This window comes from Heptranchias perlo, chromosome 18 (assembly GCF_035084215.1).
Source record: "Heptranchias perlo isolate sHepPer1 chromosome 18, sHepPer1.hap1, whole genome shotgun sequence".
Taxonomy (NCBI): Eukaryota; Metazoa; Chordata; class Chondrichthyes; order Hexanchiformes; family Hexanchidae; genus Heptranchias; species Heptranchias perlo.
In genome coordinates, this window is record NC_090342.1 from 21,672,387 (window position 1) to 21,684,523 (window position 12,137).

The 12,137-nt window shown below is 42.7% G+C and overlaps 1 long non-coding RNA gene across 1 annotated transcript; it reads left to right on the forward strand.

Annotated features, from left to right (window-relative positions):
• Positions 1-8,149: 8,149 nt before the first annotated feature.
• On the forward strand, positions 8,150-9,802 carry LOC137334968 (uncharacterized). Its single transcript, XR_010966284.1, has 3 exons — positions 8,150-8,193; positions 9,018-9,134; positions 9,727-9,802. It is a non-coding gene; the product is annotated as an uncharacterized lncRNA (long non-coding RNA).
• Positions 9,803-12,137: the final 2,335 nt, after the last annotated feature.

The following is a 12,137-nucleotide window of genomic DNA, read 5'->3' on the forward strand; positions in this document are numbered from 1 at the left end:
TGAGGCCCCAAGACAGATCCCTGCGGGACTCCACTAGTCACATCCTGCCAATGTGAGTACTTACCCATTATCCCTACTCTCTGTCGCCTTTCGCTCAGCCAATTTCCTAACCAAGTCTGTACTTTTCCCTCGATTCCATGGGCTTCTATCTTAGCTAACAGTCTCTTATGTGGGACTTTATCAAATGCCTTCTGGAAGTCCATATAAATAACATCCATTGACATTCCCCTGTCCACTACATTAGTCAACTCTTCAAAAAATTCAATCAGGTTTGTCAGGCACGACCTTCCTTTCACAAATCTATGCTGGCTCTCTCTGATTAACTGAAAATTCTTGAGGTGTTCAGTCACCCTATCTTTAATTATAGATTCCAGCATTTTCCCCACAACAGATGTTAGGCTAACTGGTCTATAATTCCCTGGTTTTCCTCCTTTCTTAAAAAGCGGAGTGACATGTGCAATTTTCCAATCTAGAGGGACAGTTCCTGAATCTAGAGAACTTTGAAAGATTATAGTTAGGGCATCTGCAATGTGCTCACCTACTTCCTTTAAAACCCTGGGATGGAAACCATCTGGTCCTGGGGATTTGTCACTCTTTAGTGCTATTATTTTCTTCATTACTGTTGCTTTACTTATGTTAATTTTATCGAGTCCCTGTCCCCGATTCAATATTAGTTTTCTTGGGATTTCCGGCATGCTATCCTCTTTTTCTACTGTAAATACTGACGCAAAGTAATTGTTCAACATGTCTGCCATTTCCCCATTGTTAATGTCAATATCCCCACTTTCAGTTTTTAAGGGGCCAAAACTGCTCCTGACCACCCTCTTTTTCCTAATATAACTATAAAAGTTCTTTGTATTGGTTTTGATATCCCTTGCAAGTTTCTTTTCATACTCTCTTATTGTAGCTCTTACTATCTGTTTTGTGACCCTTTGTTGATCTTTGTATCTTTCCCATTCGCCAGGATCTGTGCCATTTTTTGCCTTTTTCTCAAAGCTTATAATAAAATGTCATGGATCAGGGACAGTACCAATTGTACACGTGTTTAATGCACAGAGAAGGCTAAGGGGGAATCTAACAAAGGTTGTCACAAATATCAGAAGTATGAGGGTAAATAATGAAAGATTATTTCTACTGGTTGGTGAATTTGCAATAAAGAGACCTAGACAGACAAAGGGGGAAGTTAGAAGAAATATTTTTACACAGAGGGTAATTAGAACATTGAATGCATTACCACTCATTACTATTGAGATAAAGACTACAACATCGTTCAAAAGGGAAATGAATAAATATTTGAAAAGGAAAAATGTTAAAGGATATGGGGAAAAGGCAAGGAAATTGGATTCGAATAGATACCTCCGGTTAAACTGCTAGCACTGACATGAACGGAACATAGGAACAGGTATAGGCCATTCAGCCCCTCAAACTTGTTCCGCCATTCAATGAGATCATGACTGATCTGTTTCCTAACTCCATCCACCCACCTTGGCTCCATATCCCTTAATACCCTTGGCTAGTAAAAATCTATCAATCTCAGATTTAAAATGATTAATTGAGCCAGCATCTGCTGTTTTTTGTGGGAGAGAATTCCACACTTCTACCACCTTTTGTGTAAAGAAGCGTTTCCTAACTTCTCTTCTGAGTGGCCTGGCTCTGATTTTAAGGTTATGTCCCCTTGTCCTAGACTCCCCCACCAGCAGAAAGTGTTTCTCTCTATCTACCCTATCAATTCCTTTCAAACTCCTAAAAACCTCAATCAAATCACCCCTTAACCTTCTATATTCTAGGGAATAGAAGCCTAGTTTATATAATCTCTCCACATAATCTAACCCTTGGAGGCCTGGTAACTTCTTGTGAATCCTTCCAAGGCCATTATATCCTTTCTAAGGTGCAGTACTCCAGATGTGGTCTAACCAGGGCTTTACATAGCTTAGCAAAACTTCCTCCCCTTTATTTTCTAGCCCTATAGTTATAAAGGCTAACATTCCATTAGCCTTTTTGATTATTTTTTGTACCTGACTACTACATTTTAGTGATCTGTGTACATGGACCCCTAAATCTCTTTGGACCTCCACTGTTCCTAGCTTTTTACCATTTAATAAATATTCAGATGACACATGGATGTGTCGAAATCCACGTGCCACAGTTTTGTCCACTCACTTAATCTGTCAATGTCTCTTTGTAATTTTATGCTCCTGTCTACATTACTTACTATGCCACCAATCTTTTTGTCATCAGCAAACTTGGATATATGGCTCGCTATTGTGTTATCTAAGTCATTAATAAACATAGTGAATGTTTGAGGCCCCAGGACAGACCTTTGTGGGACGTAGAATGCAGTAATTTTGACGAATCTATAAGAAAGGAAGTAAGCTTCAAACCTTTGAACGATGTAGTTTGAAGCAACTACTCCAGCATTTACCATTCCTAAAAGCGAACTTGCACTGAGTTTTTGAGTCATGTTAGTGTCTGGAGGTAAATTTAGCTTAGTACCACCATAGCCAGATATGGGCAAAGTCTCAAAACTTTTAATAAAATTGTCATGGATCAAGGTCAGTACCAATTGTACAGGCGTAAAACTCTTTTCAAACTAAAATTTGCCTTGGTTGGGTAATTTCCTTTGGAAAAACCATTGGAATTGGAAAAGATTGGCAAGGGACTAACAGCAAATGACCCCATGTAAACACTTTGCAGGACATTCATACACAAACTGCACAAACTTATTGAAGGCTAGAGTTCTTGACAAAATGATTGATAAAGAGAATTTGACTGATAGACACTGCAGGTCTCGTCCAAATCTCTATTTTACTGTGTTTAGTGAAAATTATTCATAACAATAAAAACATGATTTGAACTTTCCTGTCTGTATTTCAATAAGTGCTATCACACATCCTCCATAACAACCTTATAAGAAAATTAACATCAGCAGTTTTCTGTGCGCTACAGACTAGTGTGAACAACATGAGAAATGCCTGTGGTAGGATGGATAATTACTCTGGAGAGCTCAATCAAATTGTAATACAGTTGGGAGACATAGGCATTAAAGTATGTTTGACTTTTGGGCCAAACAAAAATAATGCTAGTCGATATGATTCAAGTTCAGTCATAGTAACTATAAAGTTTAGAGCAGGGATAGCCAACCAGCATTTCATAATCTGCGTGCAGCTCTTCTGTGGCTGACGTGTGGCTCTTTGAAAGCTTTGTGAAGCTGTCCTGTCCACTCAGCCCTAATAATGGGAATTTTAAATCCTGGGCGGAAAGCTGGCAGAACATGTGGGTTGACTGCCCAGGAGCTGCTGCGAGAATGGAATCAAGAGGAAAACTCTCCAGTGGCTGAAGTGATACCTAGCACAAATGAAGATGGTAATGGTTGTTGGAGGCCAATCATCTCAGCCCCAGGACATTGCTGCAGGTGTTCCTCCGGGCAGTGTCCTAGGCCCAACCATCTTCAGCTGCTTCATCAATGACCTTCCCTCCATCATAAGGTCAGAAATGGGGATGTTCGCTGACGATTGCACAGTGTTCGGTTCCATACGCAACCCCTCAGATAATGAAGCAGTCCGTGCCTGCATGCAGCAAGACCTGGACAACATTCAGGCTTGGTCTGCTATGTGGCAAATAACATTCGTGCCAGACAAGTGCCAGGCAATGACCATCTCCAACAAGAGAGAGTCTAACCACCTCCCCTTGACATTCAACGGCATTACCATTGCCGAATCCCCCACCATCAACATCCTGGGGGTCACCGTTGACCAGAAACTTAACTGGACCAGCCACATAAATACTGTGGCTACAAGAGCAGGTCAGAGGCTGGCTGACCGCCCGAAATGGGCATCCAGAGGCAGCTAGCCAGGTTCCGCCAGTGAATATCGGGTGGTCCAAAGTCCACCCAGCTGACATTCTTGGAAGTCGTTGAGAGGACGGGTCTGGATGGTACAGGGAGCGAGGAAGGGGAGGAACCCAGGTCAGCAAAGTTTCTTTTTGGGGCCCAGAGGAGCACTCCTGCTCCTCCTGGCCCCACAAAGATAAGTTTTGCACTTAACTTTTGGGTCCTCTGCTTCTGCTTCTACTAAGCAGATGTCCATGGCAGATACTCAGTAGAAGCTTTGAGGTTCTATCTAAGTGACAGCACCCTTATTTGTCTAAATTTATGAGACAGAGTCAGATACCTCATCCGCCCTGGAAAGCAGCAGAATATAAAATTGAAAGTTGGCTGTTTCAATATACACCACTAGAGTGCTTTTCTCAGCAGCATCGCAAGAACCCCTCCTACTGTTCCTACTCCTGGAATCCCTCTCCCAGTATTCCTATACCCAGACAAACACCTCTCCAATGCCCCTTCATCGCACCATCACCATTCCGCTGCTCCCATAACTGATGACTTGCCTCCCACCACTGCCATGCAACAGCACCCTTCCATTACATTCACATTCCAACATACCATTCTCAGGAACCCACCTTCTAGTGCTCCAATACCTAACCGCCCTATTTTCATTACTTCCCCACCCCAGACTGTACTCCAAATGCTATTAAAACTACATAGCCCACTTCTCAGTACATCTACACACCTCTTACCAACTTGCAAACTGGAACATTTTCCTCTTGATCTTGAACTTTAAAAAAAGGTAATACTTAAAATATTCATTATGTAGCTAAACAAGTAATAATAAAGGTAATTGATTTTCAATTTTCATAAAAATAATCACATAACTTGAACCTTAAAATGCTGCTAATACTCCACTAATACGTTGAATAATTGAAATTGTGTTTCTATTAAAATTGTCATAAATCAGTGGCACTGATATTGGATGTTATGTAGTGTAAAACAGCATATACCTCTGACACACCGTGAGCAACACCACGGGAGCTCTGCTTGTATGTGTGTCTATATGTTATACACATGAATATATAACATGCCTGACTTGCTTATAGCATATGGCTATCACATTTTAGATGTTGCAGTTCAGACATCACACCTTGGAGTTTCAAAAATATAAATGAAAGTGAAAGTAAGACAGTCACTTCCTGCTGGTATCTGTGGGCGGGAACACGCTTTACAAGCAGCTGCTGATCTACAGAAATTTTCCCTAATTGACCCCATGATTTGTCTATTTAGGACCATTTCATCACAGGAAGTACCTTGAGCAGTAGCCTTAGAGGGATAACCCAATTAAATACAGCTGCATCTTCCCAGCTAATATCACATCTGTGCTTTGGAACCTACACAATATATGAGCAATGTCATTGGAGATTAGGTTGTATTATTAAAAATCGTGGGGTCAAAATTCCTCAAGGGTTCTGAAAATTTCCTACCCGACTTGCAGCGGGAAACCGGCGGAACCTCTCCCCCTGCCTCCCCCCCCCCCCAAAAAAAAACAAATGGCAGAGACCCAGTTGTGCCAGGTCTCTGCCATTTCTGGAGTTTCCAACTCCTTACATGGAAAATATTGTTCGGGGGAGCAGAGGCAGGGGTAGGGACCCCCTATGGTGGGAACTCTAATTCCATTGGCTCAGTCAGGATTCAACATACCTGTGGAGGGCTGCACACTGAGTGAGTTGAGGTGGACCAAACTCTAGAAGGACGAATATGGGCTCCACCAGTGAGATCCAGGTTGGATAAAAGGCCTGGACCTCAGAAGAGAAGGCAGATTTTTGTTTCAAAATCAAACGGAGTGCAGGCTGAACACATGACTGCAACACTGATGATTCTCTGACCCAATGCTCACTTTGGTGCGGAAGCATGGGATTAATGAATTTACCTTCTAGGTTACCCAATAAATCAAAAAAGATCAAGTTTTGCTTGTGAAAATATATTTGTGTATGCAAATACAAATCTTCAAAAGAATGAATGTAAACTAAAAATGGCAAAGAGGGAAGTTAATTTTATTTTGAATTAATTGTGTTAACTCTGTGTACAATTGAAACTTGGCTTTTCATGTCTCTAGGTTTCTTTCTCATGAACTCATTTTTAAGTTAATCATCAGTTTGCTGCATTTTAGGTGATATTTAATCCAGGTAATATTTTTGCAAATAAGTGAGATGTAAAGCTTGAGTAAAGAGAGCCAAGTGCTTTTCTGCCTTGCACAATGGTGCAGATCTATGATCTTGTGACTGACAGCACTGAAATGCCTTGACCTGGACAATTGTAATAACCAGATATTACAATGAGATAATTTCACACAGTTAATTTGGGGAAATGATTTGTATGCCATAAATGTAGTTTACGGACACAAGAGAAACATTTATTAAAACCATGCCCCATATTGATGATTAGATAGTACCAGAATGAAATGCGATTTGAATGGAGATGTAAATTGGCCGAGGTGTAAAATGGGCTGCCGATTTGCTATGTGCCCGTTTCAAGCTAATGGCGAAGACCAATTTCACTGCCGATATATTAACTACAGAAGTAGTTAACTGCGTAACATTACTATGGAAGTCTTTTCACTATCTCCTTTTCAGTGTTAGATGACAACTCCATTGAATTTACAGTTACAGCCACATGAATAGAATAGTGCAAGATATTTTATCCTTCTGTGTTTGGAAAGTATATCCTTGTTCACTGCACATTCACACCTCAGAGCATGTGAATTATTTTCCAGTATTTTTTTCACCTTTACATTACACTGCTTTGCAAGCTTGATATTGGGCCAGATCTTGCTGGAAAAATAATGGCATGTTAACAACGCACGCCATTATTGATGTGCAAATTGGCCACTAAATTCAGGGGATTAAGAGATAAGCCGTGAGTTGTGAATCTCCAGAACTTGCTGATCAATTTACATCGCTCCACCGTTTGCTTTGGACAAACGACATCTCGCCCTTAGCCCAGCGTGTGAAGAGGGCGCACTTAATATTTAAGAAATTGCTCGATTTGCACATTAATTGCCCATTAAACTTTTAAAAGCTCAAGTACCTTTTCTAACGAGAAGAGGTCCAGAACGAGGGATCACAGTCTCAGGATACGGGGTAGGACATTTAGGACTGAGATGAGGAGAAATTTCTTCACTCAGAGGGTGGTGAACCTGTGGAATTCTCTGCCACAGAAGGCTGTAGAGGCCAAGTCACTGAATATATTTAAGAAGGAGCTAGATAGATTTCTAGACACAAAAGGCATCAAGGAGTATGGGGAGAGAGCAGGAATACGGTATTGAGATAGAGGATCAGCCATGATCATATTGAATGGTGGAGCGGGCTCGAAGGGCCGAATGGGCTACTCCTGTTCCTATTTTCTATATTTCTATGTTAAGGACATGATAATTATTAATGAAATGCCAATCAACCTCTCTGGCCCAGAAAGGGAACAGTTTAAAGTGTTAAATCTCATTCCTGCTTGTAGTCAATTGTTATTAGAGATTTAAAAAATGTCAGGTTTTAGATATTTAATTTTTTTCTTATTTTTCCTTTCTGTCTCTTTTTTCTCTCTCTCTTAATCCAATCTTTCTTTCCCTCTCTTTATGTCTCTTTCTGTGCCTTATTTGATTCTAAATCAACCTCCTTCTCCACCATTCCTCTGTTTCTTTCTCAATCCTTAAATCTCATTGGTAAGGAGATACACTATTGGTCCCGCCATTCACTAAGGTCCATTATCAGCTTTGCACTTCCAGCTAGTTACAGCGCAAAAAATGTTTGAGTTGAAGGGTGCAGAATAAAATCTAATAGCGAATGCCACGAGATGCTTCACTCCAGCAAGGTCCAGCCCATTACCTCACAAAGGAACAGGAATGGGCCATTTGGGCCTTTGAGCCGGCTCTAACATTTTGTTACCATGGCAACTTTATCTTTTAAATCCCAATTCCCCATCCTTTCTCCATAACATTGAATACCCTTACTTCCCAAATTAGTATCTATCTCCGTTTTAAACACCACTACTGACTCAACTGATTCTGCATCAGTGACGTTCTGGGCCGTGCATTCCACATTCTCACATTGTGTAAATATATTTTTGTGTAAAGGCAGTTTATCTGAATTTGCTTTTAACTGGTTGTCCTTCATTCCTACTGGCCTCCTCCTCTATGCAGCCTGAGACTCCGCCGATCATTTTTTGAGGATGGAAAAATAAAAAGCTCATTTCAACCACAGCGAGAAAAAAAAGAAAAAAATGAAAATCCTAACACCTTCAAAAACACCTCATGGTTTTTTTCAGAAGCAGGTTTTGGGAAATTCTTCTGTATAACGTATTTGAGAGACTTGGTAAGTTGTTTTTAGCATTCTGGTTTATGAGTACTTGCCTCAGTGTGGTCAGCTGCTTCAGATGATTTCAGCTTCTGTTTCACCTGACTCATCACTGTTTCCCTTAACCCACGTGAATAATTTCAGTTCGGGTCATAAATACAAGTAGATTAAAAAGTGTAACTTTGAACTGTTTACAAAGATGCATTCAAACCTACATTTTAATATATATTCACATCAAGTTTCAATGTCAAAAATAGTGTGTTTATATATGAAGTATTACCCATCAAAGCATGATTAAACCAAGGGCAGTTAATGACTTATGAAAGTTCGAAGCTGTAAGTTGTAAACAGTTAAACTCCTCTGGTGAGTACTAACTCTTCAAATGAGTGGAACATTATGAAGTCAGAAGTGAGAATAGTTTCAAATCCTGCTCCATTGCTGGCTTAACTGCATCGCCACCACATGCCTGTGCTTAGAACTGAATAAAATCCTATTGGAAGCCATGAGCGTATATCTGAGTTGTGTAAATTTTATTTCTGTTTCAATTAATATTACTATTGTACAAGCTCATGGGCCCAGAAACGTATTTTTATTGAAAACAACAACTTCTATTTATATAGCACTGATAACATAGAAAATGGGTGTAATCTGCTGGAGTGCATGGAAATTAGAGTGCAATCTTTAAAAGGTCAGCTCAACCTGCACACTTCAGTAGCAGACCGGGGGTGGGGGTGCGGTGGGGGGGGGACAACCAGGTAAGGAAAGAATAGTGCTTAGCTCACTCACTACTCTCAGATAACTTCGCTGGATGTCTCATCTATTTTTTTCTCATAATTTTCAAGATATCTACAGCAGGAATTGTTAGAACAAGCAACCAAACAAGGCAGCAGAGCATGGCACCCAGGCATAGAAGAAGAACACAGAATTTAACAGACTTGGATCTCCAAGCCCTCCTGGAGGTAATAGAGCTAAGGAGGCACAAATCCCCCATTGGGTATCTGCACCAGAAATCCTGACTGGAATCTCACTCATACCACCTGGAGGGAGGTAGCAATGGCACTGAGTGCCAACTCTCCCACCCTCAGGACTGCAGCTCAGTGCTGCAAGTAGTTCAATTATCTCACCAGGGTAGGCAATGAAGCACACCGGACACTCCCTTTTATTCCTTGCCCACCATGGGCACCAACATATTCTTCACCCTCTTAAAGGAACATTTATATGACTAACCCTTCAAAATACGCTCTGGTTAAGGAGGTCTCTAACTCAGGATATTGGACTATAGCTATCCAGCTCCCCCATAACAGGAATTATTTACAGGTACAACCCTAAAAGTCCCTTCATCTACTTTACTTCAGCCCTTACTTCAGCTCCCTCATGCCACCTGGCACACACTCCTTAACTTCTAGCCTTCCCCTCATTTACTCAATCTTCTATTGGGCCAAGTGCAGGCAATTGGGACTAGCTTAGTGGTATAAACTGGGCGACATGGACATGTTGGGCCGAAGGGCCTGTTTCCATGTTGTAACTTCTATGATTCTATGATTCTTGCAGGAGAAATTGCCGCACAATGCCTGAGAGAGGCAAACCACCAGAGAGAGCATCTTCACGTTAAAACAACTCATGTCCTACGAGGAGAGAGCAATGAAGCTCATGGGGAGGCACTCGGCCCTTGCTGTGGGAGATGGCAAGGTTGGCAGCATATTTCCAGCGCCAGGTTAGTGACTGAACACCTAAACTACCACCCTGGCATCCCTGTGAAGCTCCACACAGACACAAGAATCAACCCCCTTCTCTGTCTCCTTAATCCCAAGGGTGTGGAGATGCCGGTGATAGACTGGGGTGTACAAATGTAAGGAATCTTACAATACCAGGTTATAGTCCAACAGTTTTATTTGAAAATCACAAGCTTTCGGAGGCTTTCTCCTTTGTCAGGTGAGTGTCGGATTCCTTGAAAATCACCGCATATATAGTCATAGAACAATGCCTGGTGATTACAGATAATCTTTCCAACTGCCCGTTATCAAGGCAATCAAGTGAATTGAATAGTGTTCAGACAGAGAAACATTAGATACCAGACTACTGAATATACAAACGGCCAGAACCAAAGGCAGAGAGGGAGAGAGAGAGAGAAAAACATCCAAAAGGAAGAGAAAGAGAGAGAATGACTTGTTGTATTAAAAACAGATAACTTTTTTTTCCGCTGATGGGGTTACGTGTAGTGCGACATGAACCCAAGATTCCGGTTGAGGCCGTCCTCGTGGGTGCGGAACTTGGCTATCAATTTCTGCTCGACGATTTTGCGTTGTCGTGTGTCTCGAAGGCCGCCTTGGAGAACGCTTACCCGAAGATCGGTGGATGAATGTCCTTGACTGCTGAAGTGTTTCCCGACTGGGAGGGAACCCTCCTGTCTGGCGATTGTTGTGCGGTGTCCGTTCATCCGTTGTTGCAGTGTCTGCATGGTCTCGCCAATGTACCATGCTCCGGGGCATCCTTTCCTGCAACGTATGAGGTAGACAACGTTGGCCGAATCACAGGAGTATGAACCATGTACCTGGTGGGTGGTGTCCTCTCGTGTGATGGTGGTATCTGTGTCGATGATCTGGCATGTCTTGCAGAGGTTGCCGTGGCAGGGTTGTGTGGTGTCGTGGACGCTGTTCTCCTGAAAGCTGGGTAATTTGCTGCGAACGATGGTCTGTTTGAGGTTGGGTGGCTGTTTGAAGGCGAGTAGTGGAGGTGTGGGGATGGCCTTAGCGAGGTGTTCGTCGTCATTGATGACATGTTGAAGGCTGCGGAGAACATGGCGCAGTTTCTCCGCTCCGGGGAAGTACTGGATGACGAAGGGTACTCTGTTGGTTGCGTCCCGTGTTTGTCTTCTGAGGAGGTCTATGTGCCCTGGAGTTGCTGCAGTGCATCTTGTAGATGGTACACTCTGCAGCCACGGTGCGCTGGTGGTGAAGGGAGTGAATGTGGATGGTGGTGCCAATCAAGCGGGCTGCTTTGTCCTGGATGGTGTCGAGCTTCTTGAGTGTTGTTGGAGCTGCACTCATCCAGGCAAGTGGAGAGTATTCCATCACATTCCTGAAGTGTAGTGATTGTAGGAGAGTAAAGAGAAGCAGAAGAGGGGATTATTATTGTGAGTTGTGAGGCTGCAGTTGGTGGTGGTGTGAGGAGAGAATAATTGAGGTGAGAAGTGAGATTCTTACCTTGACAACTCTGATGAGGTTATTGAACTTTTTCCTGCATTGCAGCCATGTCCTGGGAATTAAGGTCCTGGCATTAACCTCCTCTGCAGCCTCTTCCCACTGGCAGCAAAGGTGATTCCTGGAGATGTTTCTGCCTCCTGGGGGAACAGGATCTCCCTCCTCCTGTCCATTGCCTGGACCAGGGCCTTTAAAGTGGCATTGGAGAACCTGGGGGCCAGATCTGCATGGCTTGCAGCCATTTTTCTCCTTACAAGTGTTTCTTGGTGTATGCAGCCAAAGTGTACCTCCCCTTTAAGAGGAGCTGGCTGCCTTTAAGTGGCGTCAGTGAAGTCCGATTTCCTGCTCCCCCCCCCCAAACAAGCCCGCAGTCAATGAATAGCGTGGGTAGTGCTGGCTGCACACCTGACTCAGTATAATGAGCTGGCAGCAGCAAATAGCCGTGGTCCCTAGGACCACCTGAACAGGTGCGTGCAGTGTGCACCCCACCCTTATGTGCCCATTTTCAAGCATGATTGAAGACCCAAATGGAGCGTGTGGCAGCTTCATCGAAATCTGCAGCTGCCCCCACCTAAGAAGTGCATGGGTGGGGATACAACTCAGATGATATGTTTCTGCTGCGGTACAAGTACAGAAATGCATATGCTCCTGTATAGACCTGATACAATCAGATATGCTGTTTGCACATTTTGTATTGGTGAAGATGTGGTGGATAACATGACGTGGAAAGGAAAACACTTACTTGAGTCACCAGTGTGCAAC